This window comes from Bos grunniens, chromosome 26 (assembly GCF_055505025.1).
Source record: "Bos grunniens cultivar Pamir isolate PY7600 chromosome 26, Bosgru_T2T1.0, whole genome shotgun sequence".
Classification (NCBI taxonomy): Eukaryota; Metazoa; Chordata; class Mammalia; order Artiodactyla; family Bovidae; genus Bos; species Bos grunniens.
Window position 1 is genome coordinate 7,047,968 of NC_141190.1, and position 25,042 is coordinate 7,073,009.

Genomic DNA, 25,042 nt, shown 5'->3' on the forward strand with positions numbered 1-25,042 from the left:
GTCTATATATTACAATGTCTTATGGAAAATGAACATAGCAATTCCTATTTTGAAAGAGAATGTAAAACTTATTTTAGATGACTACTTATGGAATACTGTTTATTTTCAAGGCATAGTTATTTTTAAAAATTGTTTATTAATTTTAAATGAAAACCCTACCAATATATCCTTTCCCTCTACCCTCCCCTTCTTTATTCTTTGTCCTTCCCTCTCATCGTTACTCCCATATATATGTTTTAAGGTTAATTGAGTTGGAACATTTGCATTTGGTATTATGGTGTATAAACCAAGGCTGCCCCATTGTTCAGGCATGTAAGGAAAATCTATTTATCCAACAACTGTATTTAACCAGCTCTTAAAGGTATTTTTATTTATTTGGTAGGAACCAAAGTTGGTGAGTGAATCATGAGGGTCAATTTGGGGCACTGCAGCACAAAAAAATATAGACACACTTCTTTCTGCTTTTTAACTCTTCAAAGTAGAAATAAGAAAATCAGTTTTAGGCTGTAAATATTGAATCAGGAAACATTTCCATTTGATCTAAAATTGCATTAAGAGATGAAGCCCAAGTAATATACCCTTTTCCCATAACGTGTCTTACACACATTTCACATTTTTAACCTGAGAATGATGTGAACAAGCAAGCTCTCACCATTCATTCACACTCTAAATTATCCTCCAGCTTCAAAGCTGAATGAGAAAAAGTACAAGCAAAGAGGATATTATGCTTTTTCCAACCATACAATGGTAAATCAGAAAAGACATTCTGTGGGGTTCTTACAGAACTTATTAACTAAATAGTGTTTATCTTACCTTCCTGGCTAACTCAGAGCATTACTACTCAGAGCAAGGAATGAGCTCAGAAGAATTAAAGCAAATACTGAGCCCTTTCCAATCCTTCCAACTCCTCTGCTACACACCAGTTCTTTGAATGTTTTCTCAATTTTGTGTTTGGTTGACCTAAGCGCTCCAACTGAACTGAGCAAGGGCTTCCAGGAGGTGGTTTGGAACAAGCAAAGCAGGTTTCTTTGTTCCGCCTGTGCTATTGGTAAGGTTCTCAAAGACATATGTCAATCAACAGTAAATACTTTTCCCCAAACATCTGCCTTTCCTGGCCAGCAACAGATTGAAGACTATGAAAAGAAGTCTCTTCTAACTTGAACACTACATTGCCTCAATTAAACATGTAGCATTCAAGTTAGAAGAGACTTCATTTCATAGTCTTCAATCTGTTGCTGGCCAGGAAAGGCAGATGTTTGGGGGAAAGTACTTACTGTTAGATGTCTGTGGCCTTAATTTTGTTCTCCACTGCTATAATCTCTACCTTCTCTTCTGGAGCCTTCTTTTCAGTGAAAGAAAGCTGCCATTCTACTTTCAAGCATAGTGGAGAGACCAAAAGGATATATCTTTTAGCACCACCAGCAGAGCCATTTATATCAGTAGGGAGGATCAAATGCATTCCCACTTACTTAGAGTTTTATCATAAGTTTTTTAGGAGGAATTATTTCAATTTCTGATAAAATAATATCAAAGATTAATAACTCATAAAAAAACTTAAACTTCTATTTATTGTGGAGAATCACAAAGTGTAATGTGAAACTTCTGTGACTAAATTAATAGGAAGTGGGGATTATGGAAGAAAGAATGAAAGAGGATGGCTGAAGTTGAGGAACAATAAATGACAGAGAGCATGTTTTTCCACAAAAAAGCACTATGTAAATAGGAGAAATTTAGGAAATCGCCCACCATCTTTGATGTCTCCATGACTTTTTCCAAGACCTTCTCATTCCCTTGGAGAAGGGAATGGCAACCCACTCCAGTATGGGCTTGAGGTGGCTCAGACAGTAAAGCGTCTGTCTACAATGTGGGAGACCCGGGTTTGATCCCTGGGTTGGGAAGATCCCCTGGAGAAGGAAATGGCAATCCACTCCAGTACTATTGCCTGGAAAATCCCATGGACAGAGGAGCCTGGTAAGCTACAGCCCAGTCCATGGGGTTGCAAAGAGTCAGACACAACTGAGCAACTTCAACTTCACTTGCAGTGTTCTTGCCTGGAGAATCCCATGGACAGAAGAGCCTGGTGGACTATAGTCCATAGGGTCACAAAGAGTCAGACACGACTGAGTGACTAACACTTTCACTTTCTCATACCTACAGCCATTAAAACAGTTAATGAAGAAGTTGAACCATACTCCCTGTGGAGAGCACTGTATCCACTTCCACTATCTCATTGTGTCAAAACATTCCTAATACAAACTGATTAGATTTCCAGAACTAAAAATTTATTTTGACTATTGCTTCCATGCAGAGAAACAGCCTTACTTTGAGAATGCTCCTATGTTGTTTATAATGGTTAAACCCAGTTATTTCAAATACTTTGAAATTTATAATTCATTATTTTCACTGCTTAGATTTATATAGTAGTTATAAAATAAATTAAAGCCATTTTTAATATTGTGGCATATTAGGAATTATGCATATTTGAAAGTTCTTCTCAGGTGACACTGTAAACATAGTTAATTTATTATCATTTTCTTGATGTAACAATAAAATCTGAATATTAAAAAAATTCCATTTTCCTAACAAAATTAAGCATAAAAAATTGAGTTTAAGTAACTTTCTCCATACATAGGTCTCCCCAGCTTGGATCTTGTGCCAGAAAACAGAAAAAAAGCTATATAAAAACTTTAAGCATTAAGATGTACACATGCTCAGTCACTAAATTATGTCCAACTCTCTGCAACACCATGGACTGTAGCCTGCCAGGCTCCTCTGTCCATGGGATTTTCAAGGCAAAAATATTGGAGTGGGTTACCATTTTCTCTTCTAGGAGATCTTCCCAACCCAGGGATTGAACCCATGAACCCTGCATTGACAGGAGGATTCTTTACCACTGCACCATCTGGGAAGCTCAAGCATTAAGATACTTTACAGTAAATAAGAAAGAATATGTTAATAGTAGGGCAAAATGATAGATTTTTGTGTTTTTTTTCCCACACTTTCTACAGTAGGCATGTACCACTTCTATCATGTAAAATAACCAGTTTTTAAGTAGAAAAGTTTCCTTTTGCCATAATACAAAAGGAGGTAAGGAGAACAAAAATGAAAGCTATAATAATAACTCTAACAGAAACATTATAACTTTACAACTTAGATGCTTATAGCTACATGTTAAGAGACTGAAGAAGATTGCTTCCTATATCACTAATCTTTAGGATGATGAAACTAAGGCTTAATTTACATGGGCTTCCCTGGTAGCTCAGCTGGTAAAAAAATCCACCTGTAATACGGAAGATCCCAGTTCAATTCCTGGGTTTGGAAGATCCTCTGGAGAAGGAATAGGCTACCCACTCCAGTATTCATGGACTTCTGTGGTGGCTCAGACTGTAAAAAATCCACCTGCAATGTGGGAGACCTGGGTTCGATCCCTGGGTTGGGAAGATCCCCTGGAGGAGGGCAACTCACTTCAGTATTCTTGCCTTGAGAATCCCCATGGACAGAGGAGCCTGGTGGGCTACAGTCCATAGGGTTGCAAAGAGTTGGACATGACTAAGAGACTAAGCACAGCACAGAGTGATGAAACTAAGGCTTAATTTATATTTAAGTAAATTGCCAAAAGTCACAAAGTGAATAAATGGTTAAACCTGAACTAGAATACAAACTGTCAGCTCTTAGACCCTAAGAAGCGCCCTCTCCATCACCTCATCATGGGTCACTCTAGAGGATGCCATCATATCCTTACAATAGCCCTGGAACTGCTTATCCATGCGTGCTGTAGCTAATAATAATAATGAACATTCATATAGTCCATTAGTTCAGTTCAGTTCGGTTCAGTCTCTCAGTCATGTCCGACTCTTCACGACCCCATGAATCTCAGCACGCCAGGCCTCCCTGTCCATCACCAACTCCCGGAGTTCACTCAGACTCACGTCCATCGAGTCAGTGATGCCATCCAGCCATCTCATCCTCTGTTGTCCCCTTCTCCTCCTGCCCCCAATCCCTCCCAGCATCAGAGTCTTTTCCAATGAGTCAACTCTTCACATGAGGTGGCCAAAGTACTGGAGTTTCAGCTTCATCATCATTCCCTCCAAAGAAATCCCAGGGCTGATCTCCTTTAAAATGGACTGGTTGGATCTCCTTGCAGTCCAAGGGACTCTCAAGAGTCTTCTTCAACACCACAGTTCAAAAACATCAATTCTTCGGCGCTCAGCCTTCTTCACAGTCCAACTCTCACATACATGATCACAGGAAAAACCATAGCCTTGACTAGACGGAACTTTGTTGGCAAAGTAATGTCTCTGCTTTTGACTATGCTATCTGGGTTGGACATAACTTTCCTTCCAAGGAGTAAGTGTCTTTTAATTTCATGGCTGCAGTCACCATCTGCAGTTGCTCTATGTACTCTATAAATGTTAACTCATGTAATTCTCACAGCAACTCTACAGATCAGGTACCATTCTTACCATGCTATTTTTACAGATAAGAAAAGACAAAAAAACAAACTGAGATTATATAACTTGAACCAAGATCATACAGCTCGTGATAAACCTGGGACGCAGGCTACCTGGCTTCAGAGCCCACTTGCCTAACAACAACATTAAATGGTGTACCGACTTGCCTTTGTCAGTTATGTTAAAGGAGAGGATGATCACCTCTGGTGCTAGGTAAACCTCAAGACTGGGGGCTTCTCTGGTAGCTCAGACATTAAAGAATCTGCCTTCAATGCAAGAGGCCTGGGTTTCATCCCTTGGTCAGGAAGATCCCCTGGAGAAGGGAATGGCAACCCACTCCAGTATTCTTACCAGGAGAAGCACATGGAAAGAGGAGCCTGGCGGGCTAGAGTACATGGGATCACACAGAGTTTGATACAACTGAGTGACAAACGCATATACACACACAAGCCTCAAAACAAATTATAGAAAATAGTCTATAACGAGTAAGTGCAGCATCACTGTTTTTCCAAGGAATTGCTTTGCTTATGTATTTACTGATTGTCAGAATCCAACCTGAATAAATTCACTTCCACACTGAGCCTCAGTCAATGCTTGGCTCATTGTATGGAGAAGGAATCCAGGTCCATAAGAAGCATCAATGGTAGAGGTAAGAATACACTACTCAGCAGACTTTATCCAAAGACAGTTTCATTAAACTCCACCATTGTTGGCTCATTAAACTGTGGCCTGTGACATTTCAGGGAGCAAACACAAAAAGTGCCACTTATACTACAGTGAAACTTTTCCTTACAAGGAAGTTGATTCCAGCAGGAGTAAGACTGCCAGAAGCAAAGGATTACTGTAAAAAAAATCCGAACATGACTTCTTCATTGTACATATGCATTACATCTGGGCTGCTACACAAAATAGGCCACTGACAAAGACTGTTCAGACAGAGAGAGTTACACTAGGCGTAAGAAGACAGAAAACAAACTCTTCTTTATGTAACTGTACTAAAGTACATATAATGTAAATTTGGCATTTTACCTTTTTCTGAGTGTACAATTCAATGGCATTAAGGGCATTCACATTGTTGTGCAACCATTGCCGTCATCAATCTCCAGATCTTCTTTCATCTCCCCAAACTGAAACTATACCAATCAAACAGTAACTGCCCAGTCTTTCCTTCTTTTGGCTCCTGGTAGCCAGCATTCTGCTGCTGCTACTGCTGCTGCTAAGTCGCTTCAGTCCTGTCTGACTCTGTGCGACCCCATAGACAGCAGCCCACCAGGCATCCCCGTCCCTGGGATTCTCCAGGCAAGAACACTGGAGTGGGTTGCCATTTCCTTCTCCAATGCATGAAAGTGAAAAGTGAAAGTGAAGTCGCTCAGTCGTGTCTGACCCTCAGCGACCCCATGGACTGCAGCCTACCAGGCTCCTCCACTCAGGGGATTTTCCAGGCAAGAGTACTGGAGTGGGGTGCCAGCATTCTAACTTCCATCAATATAAATTTGACTACTCTTGGTACCTCATAAAAGTGGAATAATACAAAATTTGTCTTTTTGGCAACTGGCTTATTTCACTTGGCCCCTGGTGGCTCAGATGATAAAGAATACTCCTACAATGCAGGAGACCCAGGTTCGATCCCTTGGTCAGGAGAAGGGCATTGCAATCCACTCCAGTATTCTTGCCTGGAGAATCCCATGGACAGAGGAGCCTGGCAGGCTACAGGCCACGGGGTCACAAAAAGTCAAACATGACCAAGCAAGTAATACTAAATAACTAAACTAATGCCTTCAAGCTTCCTCCATGTCATAGCATGTATCAGAATTCCCTCCCTTCTTAAGGTTGCATAATATTTCATTACATGTTTATATCTCACTTTATTTATCCATTCATCCATTGATGGACACTTTGATCACTTCTACCATTTGGCTATTGTAAATACTGCTGCCATAAACACAAATATCTTTTAAAGCTTCTTCTTTCACTTCTTTCAGATATATACCCAGAAACAGAATTACTGAATCATACAGTCATTCTACTTTAAATTTTGTAAAAAAAAAAAAAAGAAGAAGAAGAAGAAGAAAAAAACCATACTGTTTTCCAAGTGGCCACACCATTTTACAAGAAATATTTAAAAGCCAATTTAATGAGTTCAATTTTTCTTCTCCCCTCTACTTCCTCAATAAGACCAAGTTCTTAACCCTATGACTCTCAACTATACTATTTTTCTCCTCAGTCCAACCCAGTTTATAGCCTCTCCATCTGTCCTTACTTTAGTAAGTCATAATTTCATTGACATTGTGGAATTTGTAGAACCATAGGACCTGGATCACAGGCATCCACTGTGAAAACTGCACCCTTAAAATTTCATAATAGAGTCACCCCAGGAGCCATGCTTGAGATGTTTCATAAGGAAGCAAGACTGGCCTCAGATAGTTGTCCAAGTTACTACATTTAGACTACATCAACTATTATTATAATACCCAACTTACATTTTGCCATTTCATAAGAGAACTGAAATATTAGCCACAGAAAGCATGGTATGCCCCTGTTTTACAATATTCTGGTAAAGAATTTCATGAGTGCTTTCCTAGATAGATCCGTATATCACCCACATTTGACTCTACCATGGTGTCTAGTATGGTTACTTGTACAATGTATGAATTGATGACAAACTCAGATGTGTCCCAAACCTGAACTACTCACATTACCTCCCTCAATGACTTTTGCCATGTTCATGTAAGTCAACTCACTTTTCTTTTACTTAAGTTATTACCTTTAGCAAGAAAATTTTTATCACTAATACAGATGGAAAATGTATCCCTTACAATAAGAAAATAAATACACTTATAAGAAAACAAATTCACCCAAGTACCACCTAAAATTATTTTACATACCACAAATAGAAATGCTAGACCAATTGCCTTGATATATGAATATGAATGTATTTACCTCCTTCAAAATAGTATATCAATAAATGTTTTGAAAAGAGTTACAAGTAATTGGAGAAGGAAATGGCAAACCACTTCAGTACTTCTGCCTGGAAAATCCCATGGATGGAAAAGCCTGGTAGGCTATAGTCCACAGGGTCACAAAGAGTCAGACACGACTGAATGATTTCACTTTCACTTTAGGATAAAGAATTTGTGCCAATATGTTAGCAGTGATTTTAGGGGGGATGCAATCATGGATAATTTTATTTTTTATACTTCTCACATGAAAATAGGTGATTCATAGAAACATAATATGTATGTCTATAATATGTATAGTTATATATTTATAAAAAATCACCTATTTCCAGGTGAGTGTGCATATGTGTATGTGCATATGTGTGATACTTTGTTAATAGAAACAGTGAGTGAATGAAAAAAAGCGAAAGATGGTGAATCCTAAAAACCAGGTCCATCACATTGATGTTGGACATCAGTGGGGTAATGACTGTTTCAGCCAGTAGATCATTTTTATGTCTAGCAATAGAGTGCATCAGAGGAATAATATAAAAAAAAAAAGAAGACATAAGAGATTATCTGATGAAGAGTAGATATGTAAGTTAAAGGAATAACAGCCAGCCTACCACAGGCATCTTCTGAAATGCTTTCCTCCATATTTAATCAATGAAATGTACTAATGGGAGACCCACAATACACAGAGAAATATGCCAGGGGGTAACATATGCTAGGAGAATTATAAATCACTGTTGTTGCCCCATAGTTTTAAAAATCTAAATGATACAGCCATGAAAAAGTCTATTATAAATTAGAGTGTTGCAAAGTCTGAATAGAGATAACAGTCTCTGAGTACTGAGAAGAGAAAGCCGAAATAAGAGTGGGAAAGCAACCAGGGAAGATTGCTAGGATGAAATGACATTTAAGGCTGTTGATGGTTGGAGTAAAGTGTATGAAAAGATTCCTTTGTCTCCACAGTATACACACCCGTTTCTCCAGGACCAAAGAGAGGAAGGGATAATCATGAACGTAGAGTACCTCATTTACCTAGTTAGAACTTGAGAATGCTGGAAGGGTGAACAACCGAACAGACTGCCAAGGAAGGAAAGGTGAGTTCAGGGGAAGTCACAAAGCCCTGAAGTTTCACATGATCCTGGCTAGTTAAAAGAGGGTACTCATGCCAGCAGCTCATACTCTCCTGAGGCCTAGCCTAAGCTGTCTCACTTCCTGACATCCTTCTCCAGCTGAGCTATTTCCTGGGCTGCTCCAGACTCGTCCCTTCACACTCCCTTCAGAGCTGCGGTTTGGCATCTTTGCAGCAAGAACCCCAGTGGCCAAAGTGCCCTCTGGGCTTGTCTCCTGGGAGGACCATCCTGCCTGTTTCCACTACTGAATTTATCCACAGAGAGAGGCGGAGGAAGCTTTTTTTAGATGACCAAGCAAATTGGCCTGCAGGAACTACATTGGAGTCGTGTGGTAATAATCAAATTTGGTGTCTGGGACACCCAAGCGGCACATGCATAAGCTGTAAGTAGCTTAGAACTTTTCCTGCTGCATCACTGAAGCTGTTGGCTTAAGAAATGGAAGCATTTGAGGGATGAATGAAAACTCCTCCTCATACATGATGTTTGGCTGTGGCCATAGGGAGTAGTCAAGTTGAAGTTATACAACAAACAGTTTTTTTTTTTTTCCAGAGCCAAGTAAGTGACTAGGATTTTCTATATCTGGATGGTGATAAAACAGGGGTCTGTAAACTCTGGCCTGCAAGCCAAGTCCAGCCTCCTCCCTGTTTTCATATAGCCTGCAAGCTCAGAATGTTTTTTTCCATTTTGAAAATAGCTGAAAAGAAATCGGAAGCATATCTTGTGATACATAAAGATTATATGAAATTCAAATTTCAGGGCCTACGAATAAAATTTTATTGGAATATAAACACACCTTTTCACCTACATATTGTCTCTGGTTGGTTTCAAGCTTCAGATGTAGAGTTGAATCATTGTTACAGAGATCTTATGGCCTGAAAAGCCTAAATTATTGATAGACTCTCTAACCTTTTACAGACAGTTTTTAACCTTTGTACTAAAGTGATGGCCAGTGTGACCAAAGGCACGTGAAATAGCAGTAAGAAACTTTTAAATAGGGACTTTTAAAGTGAGACTTTAAAAGTTAAACTTGAAACTTTTAAGTGAGAAACTTTTAAAATAGGAACATCGTGTGTTTTTACTGAGATGCATTTTTTAATGCTTTATTATACTTGGTTGCTATACTTGGTTAGATAGCATCACCAACTCAATGAACACAATTATGAGCAAACTCTCAGAGATAGTGGAGGGCAGAGGACCCTGGTGTACTACATGGGGTTGCAAAGAGTTGGACACGACTTAGTGACTGAACAACAACATCCTTGGTTGTAGATTGCAACACACTGAGGAAGAGCTATTTGTGGAGCTCAGCTTTAGTGCTTAAAATGAGACAGATTTCATTTTTGACTTTGTGATACTCCCTTCCCTGCCCCCCCCAGGCAAGCATGTACATGCAAACATGCACACACACACACACACACACATGTTCACACACACATGGAAAAAAATGATAGGCACACCACTCATGTACCTCACAAAAGCTCAGCAACATGCTTATGCTCACAGAGGCCCAGCGGTAGGAAGAAGTACAAGAGCAGTGAATTACAGACCCCCCACGATGGACCCCAAAGGAGGATTAACTGAAACAATTTTATGGAAATGTATTCAGTATGCACAGATGACAACATGCCAGCAAGCCATTTCAGTGCAGCATTCTAATTATAGACACCACTCTCAAAGCTTAGCCAAGCTATATAGTATCCTCTCTTTTACAGGGTGTGGTTGAAATTGACCACTTAAAAACTGGAGAGGTCACTTTTGTTAACTAGTACAATTTGGTAGCTCAAGGAAACACTGTACCTCACTCATCCTACAGGACTGATTTTATTTTTGCTCTTAAAATTCTAAGATGATTCCCCCAAGCCAGACAGCTGGAAAGAACAGTTAAAAATATTGTATTAATCAAGAAAAAAAGGGCTAGTGTTTTGGCACAAAGAAGTTTATAAGGAAACTTAGTTTCTGAAGAAAGCAAGGTAAGATAGAGGTGTATTGATGAGTTGGATTGTGGCAGCAGTATACACAGGAGTTGTAGGTGGAGGAAGAGGGAAGAGCAGGCAAGGAAGTCTTTAGAAAATCCTTTAAAGATGTGCTGGTGGGATAACTGCTCTTGTCCAGGCACAAACCCATCAAACCATGGCAGTGAAAAGACAAAGAGCAGTAAGTGCAATCTATTTAGTCATATGGCGGTCTCCAGCCATACATCCGGAGAAGGCAATGGCACCCTACTCCAGTACTCTTGCCTGGAAAATCCCATGGATGGAGGAGCCTGGAAGGCTGCAGTCCACAGGGTCGCTGACGGTCGGACACGACTGAGTGACTTCACTTTCGCTTTTCACTTTCATGCATTGGAGAAGGAAATGGCAACCCACTCCAGTGTTCTTGCCTGGAGAATCCCAGGGATGGCAGAGCCCGGTGGGCTGCCGTCTATGGGATCACACAGAGTCGGGCACGACTGAAGTGACTTAGCAGCAGCAGTAGCAGTAGCAGCCATACATCTGATCCCTCCATTTGGTAAAGGTAGTATAGTACCTTAAAAGCAGCATCAAGCTATTAAATAACATTAAAAGCTGTACCTGAGTAGATGTGTTTAAAAGAAGCTATCACAGAAGCCATCATAAAAAACAAAAACAAACGAAAAAATGAGTTCAGTGTTTACTATGCTCTTGCTTGAGCTAGACAGACTTATAGGTAATAGAAAAGAGAGGGTGGCTTGGCAGTGAGCTCCAGAGAGCCAAACCCAAGGAGAACTAAGGCTTGGGAAGGGGGCCTGGGGAACAATTCTAGAAAGACACAAGACCTACACATTCCCTAGTTTGTGATAAATCTATATATTTGGTGACAGGAGCAGGTACATAAACTCTATTTTTCCCTGTGAATACTGAAAGCCCTTACACTGCCAGGGGGTGGAAACTTGATCTCATCTCTACCCACTTACTAGATCATATTAGAGCTAGAAGAGTTATAAAGCACCAAAAGATTTTTAGGAGCATAAGGAGGGCTCTATCCCATTTATTGTTAAAAAAAAAAAAAAGTCTATTCAAGTCCACCAACTCTCTTGTTGAACTCAGAGCCACAATCATTCATCCTGGGATTTTCTGCTACTTCTCTCTCACTCTGATGCTTCAAGTACTTTGCTAAGGCTAATTCTGTGACTTCACAATTCCTCTCTGCTCTTGCATACAATGGAATTATTCTACAACCTCCATCCCAAGCATGGATGCAGGGAATCTGTGGGGCTATCTGTGGAGCCCCCCCTTTCTAGAAGCAATATATAGTCATCCTAGGCTTTCCTAGGAAGGAAGACATAGCTTTCTTCCTTCTGTTGTTCCCTCCCCCAAGTCTTGAATCACAGTCAGGGTGCAGGGGTCTCTGGAGGGGTCTCTCTGACTCTCCACCCTTCCAGCTCAAGCTACAGAGAGGTCAGGGGGACAGAGAACATTTACTCTTCTGGTGTTCATCCCAGTCTTTTGTCTTATGGCCATGGCTAGGCTTTTAGATTTCAAGTCAGAATTTGATCACTTTTTTATCTGAATTAATTTGTGAGTTTCAATAAACTAAATGCTTCCTTGATTGGGGAATGTCAGGATTACTGTTCTAAAATATTTTCCCACTATCAACTTATGATCATTGTGAAAATTTAGTGATGCCTCATTACAATCAAATGTCCACCGTTTTATTTCATATTTGGTTAATATTTTAGAAAATTGGTCTTTAAAAAAGAAATATACAGCAAACCCTGCTTTCTTAGACCAAAATGCTTTAATGGTGCTATTTTATAAGTCAAAAATATGTATGATTAATTCCCAGTGGCTCTTCTGGTACTCATCATAAAGACTGGATCAACAGAACAGTTTACATTGCTTCTATATGTTAGAAACAATGCATCATCTTTGTTTTGAGGCAATTTTATTTTTCTTAGGAATCCCAGGCACCTTTGAACACCAACATTATGCCCATTTTTAAAAGATAATTCAGTGTGGAAGGTAAGGGAGAAACAATAACTCTGACTGAAAGAGTATGTTTTGCTTTAATCTGAAAATTAATGGAGTTGTCAAATTTCACAGCACATAATCCAGCCATTCTTCTTTAAGAATGAACCAATAAAATATGAAAAATGTAATTATCACCCCCATCCTCCGCCATTGATTTAAAGTTGCTTTGCTCAGTCTTACTTGGCATTGAACCTATTTCTGTTGGGAGTGCATGGGATAGAGACTTTCAAAGGGCAGATCACAGGAACAACTTTTGCCTTCATTACTAAATGTTTGAATATTCTTCATATTCAACAAAGCACTACAGTTTGAAGAAGCATGTCTTTACAAAGTTCAGGGATAAAAGTCTGAGTTCTGGCTTTCAATTTGAAGTGAAAAAGAGGCCTTCAGATTTTCAACACAGAAAGACACTGAAGGAATACATAACCCCTTTTATGGATGTATCCTTACCATAATTCAGGATGACCCTCAACTTGTCAAGGTATTTTTTTGTTTTTCCTTAAGATTTCGGTCATCTGAGTCAAAAGAAAATCTATCCAGTACCTCAAATCTTGGAAATATTTTTTTTCACAGATTCAAACATTTGTGTTTTCTGTTGAATTATCATTGCATGTTCATACAATTAATTATTAGATAGTAAGAGGACACGACTGTGTGACTTCACTTTCACTTTTCACTTTCACACATTGGAGAAGGAAAGGGCAACCCATTCCAGTGTTCTTGCCTTGAGAATCCCAGGACGGGGGAGCCTGGTGGGCAGCTATGGGGTCGCACAGAGTCGGACATGACTGAAGCGACTTAGCAGTAGCAGCAGCAAGAGACAATAATACCTTTAATTTGCATATATTTCTTTTCAGTCCTTGCAAATATTTATTTTCCTCAGTCCTTGATGTGTGCTATTTATTTCTCTTTATGACATCTTTATAAAGTAAAAAAGTATTAGTGTGTCTATCTAAAGATAATAAAATCTTGCATGCATTCTAAGCCGCTTCAGTTGTGTCTGACTCACTGCCTGACTCATTGCAACCCTCCGGCTCCTCTGTCCATGGGATTCTGCACGCAAGAACAGCGGAGTGTGTTGCCCTTCTCCAGGGGATCTTCCCAACCCAGGGATTGACCCAACACCTCTTACATCTCCTGCACTGGCAAGCAGGTTCACTACCACTAATATCATCTACCTGTATGTCATATGTTACACATATTTATAAAAGTTTATAAAGCACTTTTACAGGTATTATTTGATTTTGGTTTTTACCTTCACATATGATATACATACGTGATATATACATATGATATACATAAAAATAATCAGTGTCATTGTCTTCAGTTTATATATGGGAAGTCTAGAATTCAGAAAGGTGAAGTGTCTGCCTGTGTTCTGCATTTAAGAAGTGAAGCAACCATCTCAGGTCAGGGCAGTCAGGTCAGTCTCTCAGTCGTGTCCGACTCTGCGACTCCAGGTGTTTCTTGACTTCCTACTTTTGCATTCCAGTCCCCTATAATGAAAAGGACATCTTTTTTGGGTGTTAGTTCTAAAAGGTCTTGTAGGTCTTCATACAACCATTCAAGTTCAGCTTCTTCTAGATGGGCCTATTAGTAACTTTGCACTGCAGAGACACAAAAGACTAGGTGAATCGTTCTGTATCATATAATAAAAACATACCGATGGTCTTCATATTTTACTTTACAGGTTTACTCTCTTTTTCTCTTGTTACATTTTTCCAGTGCTGTTATTATGTCAAATATTCTATGAAATACCTCCCATACTGTATGTATTAGAAACAGCTCTATTTGTTCCATTCTCCCCAGAACTCCAGGGGGGTTTTTGGATTTGGGGCTTTTTTTTTTTCCCTCTGGTTTTACATTTTGAAAGCCTTGCTCCAGCTCTCAAAGGATGCTGTTAAACGCAGAATAAATATTGAATTGTCTCTCTATCCTCATGGTCTTCGTGGTGGCAAATAAATGTTTCTGTGAAAGAGTTTGCTCCCTGAAGACCCACAAGTGGTGGTTAGAAAGTGTCCACAAATTAAAGGCAATGAAAGAACAGTAACCACAAGTAATAGATGTTAGAAAAAAATATAAAATACATAAAATAGGTTTTATATGCGTGTATAATCTCGACTCTAACCAGGTGGCTACCATGTAAGTGTTTTCCCAGTTATGAATGTTTTTATACATACAAAGATGCTTTCATAGCAGCAATCTGTGCAGGATAAATATTATCTATAATTACATGATTTCTTCTAAGTTTGAACAGTAGAGCAGTGTTAATCTGCAAGAAAACACCTCAAATTTTTAATCCATTCTAGTTTCTGAATTAGTTGTCATTCTGAAAGACTTCTGATTTAAGAAGGAAGGAAGGAAATACAGAATAAAAAACATTGATTCAACATTAGAAACCATTTCCAATGAGTTAGGAGATGTGAATGTATAATTTCTAATAACTTGTATTTCTTCTGATTTTAAAGTCATCAGGAATTTAATGGCCGCCCACTGCATATCTAGTTATCTTTTGGAAAACTCAAGAATGACATGGCAAAAATGAACATCAAAAGCCTGGGTATTCTCAGAATAGCTGGAGAAAGACAGAAACCAAATATTTGCCTATTTTCCCCACTAAGAATATTTCCTCTCTCCTTTATGCCTAATAAAAACCAAGTGTATCTTTCAGGGCTCATTTCAAAACCCTCTACAAACTGCGGTCTCCCTCTTCTGAAATCTCCTTTGCTCAGTCCTTGTTGATTCTGTATCTGCATTTTTCTCAAATCCGTCTGTTTCTCTGTCTCCGGTGACAGTGTCCCAGCCTACATCTTTATCATTCTTTGCTGGAAGTATAGCCATAGCACCCTAACTTTTCCTTGACTTCTGTCTTTTTCTCCGCTGATGCCGTTTGCCAACATCTACAGCTTAATGGTCCCAAAGAACCACTAAGAAAATGTCACTTTTCTGTTCAGGATAGGCTTCTCATTGCCTACCAAATAAAACAATAAGTATTTAATCCTGTGTTTTAGTCTTCTAAGAGATGTTATAGGGCTTCCCATGTGGCTCAGTGGGTAAAGAATCTGCCTTCAATACAGGAGATGCATGAGACATGGGTTCAATCCCTGGGTCAGGAAGATCCCCCGGAGGAGTAAATGGCAACCCACCGCAGTATTCTTGCCTGGGAAATCCCAAGCACAGAGATGCCTGGCGGGTTACAGTGCATGGGGTCAGGAAGAGAAGGACACAACTGAAGCAACTTAAGCATTTACACAAGAGCTGTTACAACTTGCCTTTTGTTCCCCAGCAGTCTCCCACTCATGCTACACTCAAACAGAACACAGCAATTCTTAATATCAGTTCAGACTGCAATCACTAACCTTTCTAAGTTTCCCCAAGTTCCTTTTCTCATATCCAAATAGTATCCAATTCTCAGAGCTCCATGTGAGTATTAACCTTCCTATTGCCTTTTCTGAACCTCTAACGTCAATATATTTACTTATGTTCTACGATAACCTTTTTACTCCATGCTTTTGTGCAAAAAGAATCACTATATTCTCTGGGAGTGAAACTCCCAGAAACTATAGTGAAACTATAGGGAGTCAAACTAGTTAAATCCAGAGATTTAATTTTGGCTATACTTATGTGAATCTGAGAAAGGATTAATCTGTGATAGTACCAACATCAGAGGATTGTTGAAGACTGTGAGTTAATACATGTAAGTTTCCTCAATAAGTACTCAGCATGAAGGTAAGCTACTGTTGTGTACATCTTCTCTCTCCTAATACAGTAGGACCTTGGGATGGGACTTCTAGCTACTCATCATTGCACCTCACCATGGTGTCAGAACACATGCCAATGCTCAACACATTTATGTTGAAAAAACACTGAGGAAAAAGTCATATTTTGTGTCTTTCAGTGTCTTAGAGCAACAGAATTCTGTAAAAGACCATTGTTTACTGATGATCTCAGCAGTCTTGCCCCCTCCCCCTTATGATGTAGATGGGAATGATGAATGGGACTTGAAGTGTGTAACCCAATGTCCCCCATAAGAATGCTTCCCATTCTTCCTAAAGGTGAGAGAGGTCATCCTTGCTCATTCCCTTTCTCCAAAGAGTTAGAAACATTAGTGGCAAGGAGACATAGGAGAGGAGACATGAACAATAGACCCAGAGAAATCTCATTCCACAGTTTTATTTACACAACTCTGAAAGATATTCTTTGTGTCATACACAATTCTAAGCAGGAGAAATTAGGAATTAGCAGACCGTGTACATGCTCAACTGGAATATCCAACATTCTGAGGAACATCTTTTTCTATCACTTGACGAGGAGATCAAACCAGTCAATCCTAAAGGAAATCAGTCCTGAATATTCACTGGAAGGACTGATGCTGAAGCTGAAGCTCCAATACTTTGGCCGCCTGATGTGAAAAGTCAACTCATTAGAAAAGATCCTGATGCTGGTAAAGATTGATGGCAGAAGGAGAAGGAGACGACAGAGGACAAGATGGTTGGATGACATCACTGACTCAATGAACATGAGTTTGAGCAAGCTCTGGGAGATGGCGAAGGGCAGGGAAGCCTGGCGTGCTGCAGTCCATGCAGTCACAAAGAGTCAGACATGACTGAGCTACTGAACAACAACAAATGTACATTTGAAGGGGATGGGATGCCAGCTCTGAGTTGTGCACAGAAATTCATGAAAAAGGATTGGCTACAGAATCAGAAAGTCAACAATCAGAGGCATATGGTATTTATTTAGGGATTCTTAGACTCTGATGTGTAACATTAATCCAGGCACAGACAGAATGAAAAGTAAGATTTCTCCAAATGGCACTCATGTCTGAACACCAGCTTTATAAATACCAAATTACTCATCAACCTGGAATATGTGTATTTTTTTAGGAGTACCTATGTTTAGCATCTAAAGTTTCTTTTTTTTTTTTTAAGGAGACTGGTTTATTCTGATGTTCCTGTGGGAATACCCACAGGAGCAGGAGGGTGGGCAGGGGACTCTCTCCCCCAGTCCCACTGCCTTCCTTGACCTGGCTGGTGACCTGAAGAGGCACAGTGGTTATGGCGTTCGGTTGTGGTTCTGCATCTAAAAGGAGCTACATTCGATTGGCCAGTTTCATAAAGTCCTTCCAGGCCTCCAGGAGCAGAGCCGGCGGCTTCTGAAGGACTGAGGCCCAGGTTGCGTTTGTTAATTGCACTTGTTCAGTGTCGGTGGTGGGCCCTCTCCCTGACACCTAGAGGTAACTTGGAACCAGCATGGCCTGGGCAGGTAGGGTTGCCATGGCCAAAGGCCACCAAGGATGCTGCTTGTGGGCAGGGAGGTGGCTGGTAGAGTGCCCCTGCTCCAGCTTCTGCAGGGAGAAAATGCTGGGGTTTGGTCCCAGAGTCTTGGGGTCGGTGGGGCGGGGGCAGGGTGGCACACAAAGGGTTTCCATATGATGTTGGCAGGCATTAGGTGAAATTCAAAGGTTGTACACCCAGGGAGAGGTGCTCCCTGGGAGAGTCACCCTGTTATTCATGGCAAAAAGGGGACATTTTTCTAGAGGGCAAGGGGAAGACTACCTGTAGGTAGTTTCTTAAGAAAGGACATTTTATGATGGGTACATTTTGTCAAATCTGTAATTTTGCATATATGTACACTAAGCTAGAAAGGCTGTATTTTTACTAAAATACTAAAGCTGTTTTTTCACATTAATAATGTGTGTGTTCTCCTGTGGAAAAGAAGAGTTTCCTTAGCTTTGCTGTCAGTCTGTATCATCAACAATCATAAAAATTGTAACAGAAAAAGAGCTACCATTTGCTGAGTGTGCACTTCAGGATTGGTATTATAATGTTGAAAATAAGCCTACAAGGCAGGTATTATTATTCCTGCTTTAGAGGGAATGGAGCCTTAGAGTAGTTAAAAGGTTTGCCAAAAGTCATGTCATTAATCAGCAGCAGAGCCAAGACAAATTCACATGTCTCATTACAAAGTCCCTTCACTAGTTCTAGTTCACAAGTTTGGATTTACAAAGTTTTATAAGTTTTACTTATAAATTTATTGTATTTATAAATGTTTAAAGTTTTGTTCTCTATACACTTCAGTCCTACTTTTGATCCCCCTGCCACATGCTTAGGGCTATGTCCTGCCTCTGACCAACTACCCAACATGCACAAATTTATTAGCAGTGCTCTTAGCAATTCCCTCCTGGGGCCCTCGGAGAAGACAATGGCACCCCACTCCAGTACTCTTGCCTGGAAAATCCCATGGATGGGGGAGCCTGGCAGGCTGCAGTCCATGGGGTCGGGAAGAGTCAGACACGACTGAGCGACTTCACTTTCACTTTTCACTTTCATGCATTGGAGAAGGAAATGGCAACCCACTCCAGTGTTCTTGCCTGGAGAATCCCAGGGACAGGGGAGCCTGGTGGGCTGCCATCTCTGGGGTCACACAGAGTCGGACACGACTGAAGCGGCTCAGCAGCTTTGCAGCCTGGGGCCCTGGATGTAAATCTGTCTAAGCACTTGTTTCCTAACACTGGACCTTTTCTCATGCCTCACTTTCCTCAATAACATACTTTCAGAGTGATTATGTACACCTCAATATTAGTGGGAAACAAAAATGAGAAAGAGAAATTTCCTGGACAGGTTTTCTAGACTTTCTCAGATTTCCTGATGGAGAAGTGCTTTCCCTTCATCTGTCACAAGAGCCCTCTTATGTGTCATTAAAGTGAAAGTGTTAGTTGTTCAGCCATTTCCGACTCTTTGTGACTCCATGGACTATAGCCCACCAGTCTTCTCTGTCTCTGCAAGAATACTCGAGTAGGTTGCCATTACCTTCTCCAGGAGATCTTCCTGATCCAGGGATCAAACCCAGATGTCCTGCATTGCAGGCAGATTCTTTACCATCTGAGCCACCAGGGAAACCCCCTTATGTATCATACCTCATGAAAAATAGTTTAAAAGTCTCTATGAAAAGGAGTGTAGTCAGAGTTGAGGACATGCAACGAGGGTTATAAAAAGTAATGTTTGTACACACATGTTCACTGTTCATAACAGAATTACTCACAATAGCCAAGGGGCAGAAGCAACCCAAGTATCCATCCATGGAAGAACACTTGGATTCTTAAATGGATCAACAAAATGTGATATATACACACACTGGAATATTACTCAGCCTTAAAAAGGAAAGAAATTCTGACACACACCACATTATATTAAACCTTAAGGACATTATGCTAATGAAATAAGTAAGTCACAAAAAGACAAATTCTGTCTGACTCCACTTCTGTAAGTTATTTAGAATAGTCAAATTCATTAAAATAGAAAATAGAGTGGTGGTTGGCATGGGCTTTGAAGAGATGGGGGAAGTTAGGGGAACTTGTCATTTAAAGGGTATATGGTTGCTCTATTACAAGATGAAAAGTTCTAGAGATTGGTTGCACAACAATGTAAGTATAATTCATACTACTGAACTTCACATTTATAAATGGTTAAGATGATAAAGTGTATATTATGTGTGTTTTGCCACAGCACTAAAAAAAAAAAAAAACTGGCAGGAAAGGTAAATTTCTAGGATTTCAGTATGAGAAATAAAGACATTTGGAGAATGCAGAATAACAGAAAATAATGAACAGTGGTAGCAACAGCTAATTCTCAAATCTAAAATGATCCCCCACTTTATCCTGGAAACTATTCTTAAGTATCTGGTTTAGGGGACAAGCAGGAATAAATGTGAACCTAAACAATTAGGTCCGTCTAGGCAAGGCTATGGTTTTTCCTGTGGTCATGTACGGATGTAAGAGTTGGACTGTGAAGAAGGCTGAGCACCGAAGAATTGATGCTTTTGAACTGTGGTGTTGGAGAAGACTCTTGAGAGTCCCTTGGACTGCAAGGAGATCCAACCAGTCCATTCTGAAGGAGATCAGGCCTGGGATTTCTTTGGAAGGAATGATGCTAAAGCTGAAACTCCAGTACTTTGGCTACCTCATGAGAAGATTTGACTCATTGGAAAAGATTCTGATGCTGGCAGGGATTGGGGGCAGGAGGAGAAGGGGACAACAGAGGATGAGATGGCTAGATGGCATCACTGACTCAATGGACGTGAATCTGAGTGAACTCCAGGAGTTGGTGATGGACAAGGAGGCCTGGCATGCTACGATTCATAGGGTTGCAAAGAGTCGGACACAACTGAGCGACTGAACTGAACTGAACTGAAATAATTAGGACTTCATTTTATATATTGATATGAATGATTTGGGTAAGTGCTGTTATCCTTCACAATCTTTTTAAAACTTAAAAATCAGTCAGATTAATGACTTTCTCTCCCATAAATTTAATTTAAATTTAATTTAAAGGTAGAATGACTGTCTTTGAATTAACAGTAAATTGAGTCCTTCTAATTGAACATATTCAGCTATTGGTATTTTGTGGCAACTATTTCATTTTTTATTGACAAGATATTTCCATGATATGATTAGGTTTTGTTACCAAGTCCAAGCTCGCTCTACTTATCAAAAGGAGACAAGGTGCTGAGTCAAGGAAAATTACTTTATTCAAGGAAAATTACTTTATTCAGAAAGCCAGGTGGCTGAGAGGATGTCAGGCTCAGTTCAGTTCAGTTCAGTCACTCAGTCGTGTCTGACTCTGTGTGCCTCCATAAACTGCATCACCCCAGGCCTCCCTGTCCATCACCAACACACAGAGTTCAAGCAAACCTATGTCAGTTGAGTCGGTAATATCATCCAACCATCTCATCCTGTCATCCCCTTCTCCTCCTGCCCTCAGTCTTTCCATCAGGGTCTTTTCAAATGAGTCAGCTCTTCATATCAGGTGGCCAAAGTACTGGAGTTTCAGCTTCAAAATCAGTCCTTCCAATGAACATTCAGGACTGATCTCCTTTAGAATGGACTGGTGGGATCTCCTTGCAGTCCAAGGGACTCTCAAGAGTCTTCTCCAACACCACAGTTCAAAAGCATCAATTCTTCAGTGCTCAGCCTTCTTTGTAGTCCAACTCTCACATCCATACATGACTACTGGAAAAACCATAGCCTTGACTAGACGGACCTTTGTTGACAAAGGTATATCTCTGCTTTTGGATATGCTATCTAGGTTGGTCAGGACTTTCCTTCCTAGGAGTAAGCATCTTTTAATTTCATGGCTGCAGTCACCACCTGCAGTCATTTTGGAGCCCCAAAATGTAAAGTCTGACACTGTTTCCACTGTTTCCCCATCAATTTGCCATGAAGTGATCGGACCAGATGCCATGATCTTTGTTTTCTGAATGTTGAGCTATAAGCCAACTTTTTCACTCTCCTCTTTCACTTTCATCAAGAGGCTTTTTAGTTCCTCTTCACTTTCTACCATAAGGGTGGTGTCGTCTGCATATCTGAGGTGACTGACATTTCTCCCAGCGATCTTGATTCCAGCTTGTGCTTCATCCAGCCCAGCATTTCTCATGATGTACTCTGCATATAAGTTAAATAAGCAGGGAGACAATATACAGCCTTGATGTACTCCTTTTCCTGTTTGGAACCAGTCTGTTGTCCAGTTCTGCCTGACTGTTGATTCCTGACCTGCATATAGGTTTCTCAAGAGACAGGTCAGGTGGTCTGATATTCCCATCTCCTTCAGAATTTTCCACAGTTTATTGTGACCCACTCAGTCAAAGGCTTTGGAATAATCAATAAAGCAGAAATAGATGTTTTTCTGGAACTCTCTTGCTTTTTCCATGATCCAGCGATGTTGGCAATGTAATCTCTGGTTCCTCTGCCTTCTCTAAAACCAGCTTGAACATCAGGAAGTTCACAGTTCACGTATTGGTGAAGCCTGGCTTGGAGAATTTTGAGCATTACTTTACTAGCGTGTGAGATGAATGTAATTGTGCGGTAGTTTGAGCATTCTTTGGCATTGCCTTTCTTTGGGATTGGAATGAAAACTGCCCTTTTCCAGTCCTGTGGCCACTGCTGAGTTTTCCAAATTTGCTGGCATATTGAGTGAGGCACTTTCACAGCATCATCTTTCAGGATTTGAAATAGCTGGAATTCCGTCACCTCCACTAGCTTTGTTCGTAGTGATGCTTTCTAAGGCCCAGTTGACTTCATATTCCAGGAATCTGGTTCTAGGTGAGGGATTACACCATAATGAATATCTGGGTTTGAACATCTTTTTTGTACAGTTCTTCTGTGTATTCTTGCCACCTCTTCTTAATATCTTCTGCTTCTGTTAGGTCCATACCATTTCTGTCCTTTATTGAGCCCATCTTTGCATGAAATGTTCCCTTGGTGGCTCTAATTTTCTTGAAGAGATCTCTAGTCTTTCCCATTCTGTTGTTTTCCTCTATTTTTTTGCACTGATCACTGAGGAAGGCTTTCTTATCTCTCCTTGCTATTCTTTGGAACTCTGCATTCAGATGCTTATATCTTTCATTTTCTCCTTTGCTTTTCACTTTCTTTTCACAGCTATTTGTAAGGCCTCCTTAGACAGCCATTTTGCTTTTTTGCATTTCTTTTTTGGGGGGATGGTCTTGATTCCTGTCTCCTGTACAATGTTCCAGACCTCCATCCATAGTTCATCAGGCACTCTGTCTATCAGATCTAGTCAATTAAATTAAATCAATTTATCAATTAAATAAATTGATTAAATAATTAATTAAATTAATCAATTAAATGAATTTATCATTCCCACTGTATAATCATAAGGGGTTTGATTAGGTCATACCAGAATGGTCTAGTTGTTTTTCCCCACTTTCTTCAATTTAAGTCTGAATTTGGCAATAAGGAGTTCATGTTCTGAACCACAGTCAGCTCCCAGTCTTGTTTTTACTGACTGTATAGAGCTTCTTCATCTTTGGCTGCAAAGAATATATAATCAATCTGATTTCGGTATTGGCCATCTGGTGATGTCCATGTGTAGAATCTTCTCTTGTGTTGTTGGAAGAGGGTGTTTGCTATGACCAGTGCTTTCTCTTGGAAAAACTCTATTAGCCTTTGCCCTGCTTCATTCTGTACTCCAAGGCCAAATTTGCCTGTTACTCCAGGTATTTCTTGACTTCCTACTTTTGCATTCCAGTCCCCTATAATGAAAAAGACATCTTTTGGGGGTGTTAGTTCTAAAAGGTCTTGTAGGTCTTCATAGAACCATTCAACTTCAGCTTCTTCAGCGTTACTGTTAGGGGCATAGACTTGTATTACTATGATAGTGAATGGTTTGCTTTAGAAACAAACAGAGATCATTCTGTCATTTTTGAGATTGCACTCAAGTACTGCATTTCAGACTCTATTCCATTTCTTCTAAGGGATTCCTGCCCACAGTGGTAGATATAATGGTCATCTGAGTTAAATTCACCCATTCCAATCTTGTCACCTCCTGTTTGATCACTTCCAATTTGCCTTGATTCATGGACCTAAGATTCCAGGTTCCTATGCAATATTGCTCTTTACAGCATCAGACCTGGCTTCTATCACCAGTCCCATCCACAATTGGGTGTTGTTTTTGCTTTGCTCCATCCCTTCATTCTTTCTGGAATTATTTCTCCACTGATCTCCAGTAGCATATTGGGCACCTACTGACCTGGGGAGTTCATCTTTCAGTGTCCTATCTTTTTGGCTTTTCATAGTGTTCATGGGGTTCCCAAGGCAAGAAGACTGAAGTGGTTTGCTATTCCCTTCTCCAGTGGGCCACTAGCACCTCAAAATACTACCTTATCAGGATGAGGAGAGGTTTGTTGGTGTCTCAGACAGTAAAGAATCTGCCTGCAATGCAGGAGACCCAGGTTCTATCCTTGGGTCGGGAAGATCCCCCAGAGAAGTGAATGGCTACCCACTCCAGTACTCTTGCCTGGAGAATCCAAGGACAGAGGAGTCTGGTGCCCTAGAGTCCATGGGGTCACACAGAGTTGGACACAACTGAGAGATTAACACTTACATTTTCATGGGTGGCTGGATACCAGGCTCTTTTATAGATTAGAGATGGGTGGAGGGGGAGAGGTGAGATTAAAAGGATATTAATCTTGCAAACATTTCCCAGAATGGCAAGCCTCAGTCAGGGGATATGTTAATTTATTCCTTCCTGTCATCCACAGGTGGACAGGGTTTGAAAGAAAGGCGCTTTAGTTTAAACAGTCAGCAAAAGGGCAGGATTCTCTGAGGCAGGCCATTCTGTATGATTACAATAATAAAAGCAAAAAAAAAAAAAAAAAAGCAAGTCAAAGAAACAGTTCCAACATGGAGTCAGAATTGGCTTCTCTGCAACAGTTTATTTGTGGTATAAATATTTGTCAGTTATTGCACACGCAAGGATGTCTAAGAGATGTCTCACATAAAGCAATTCTTAAAACTATCCCTACCCTCATCTTCTTCTTTTCAGTAAATGACACCTCTAACATCCAGTTATCAAACCAAAAATCTAGGAGTCCTTCTAGCTCATTCCCTAAAACCTTTCCCACATAATCCAATCTGCCAGCATTTGTTTGAATACATCTTATATAAGAAGAAAGGAGAGTTGAGACTCTGGACAGCTGTGTTCAAAACAGAAATAATCATAAGTATT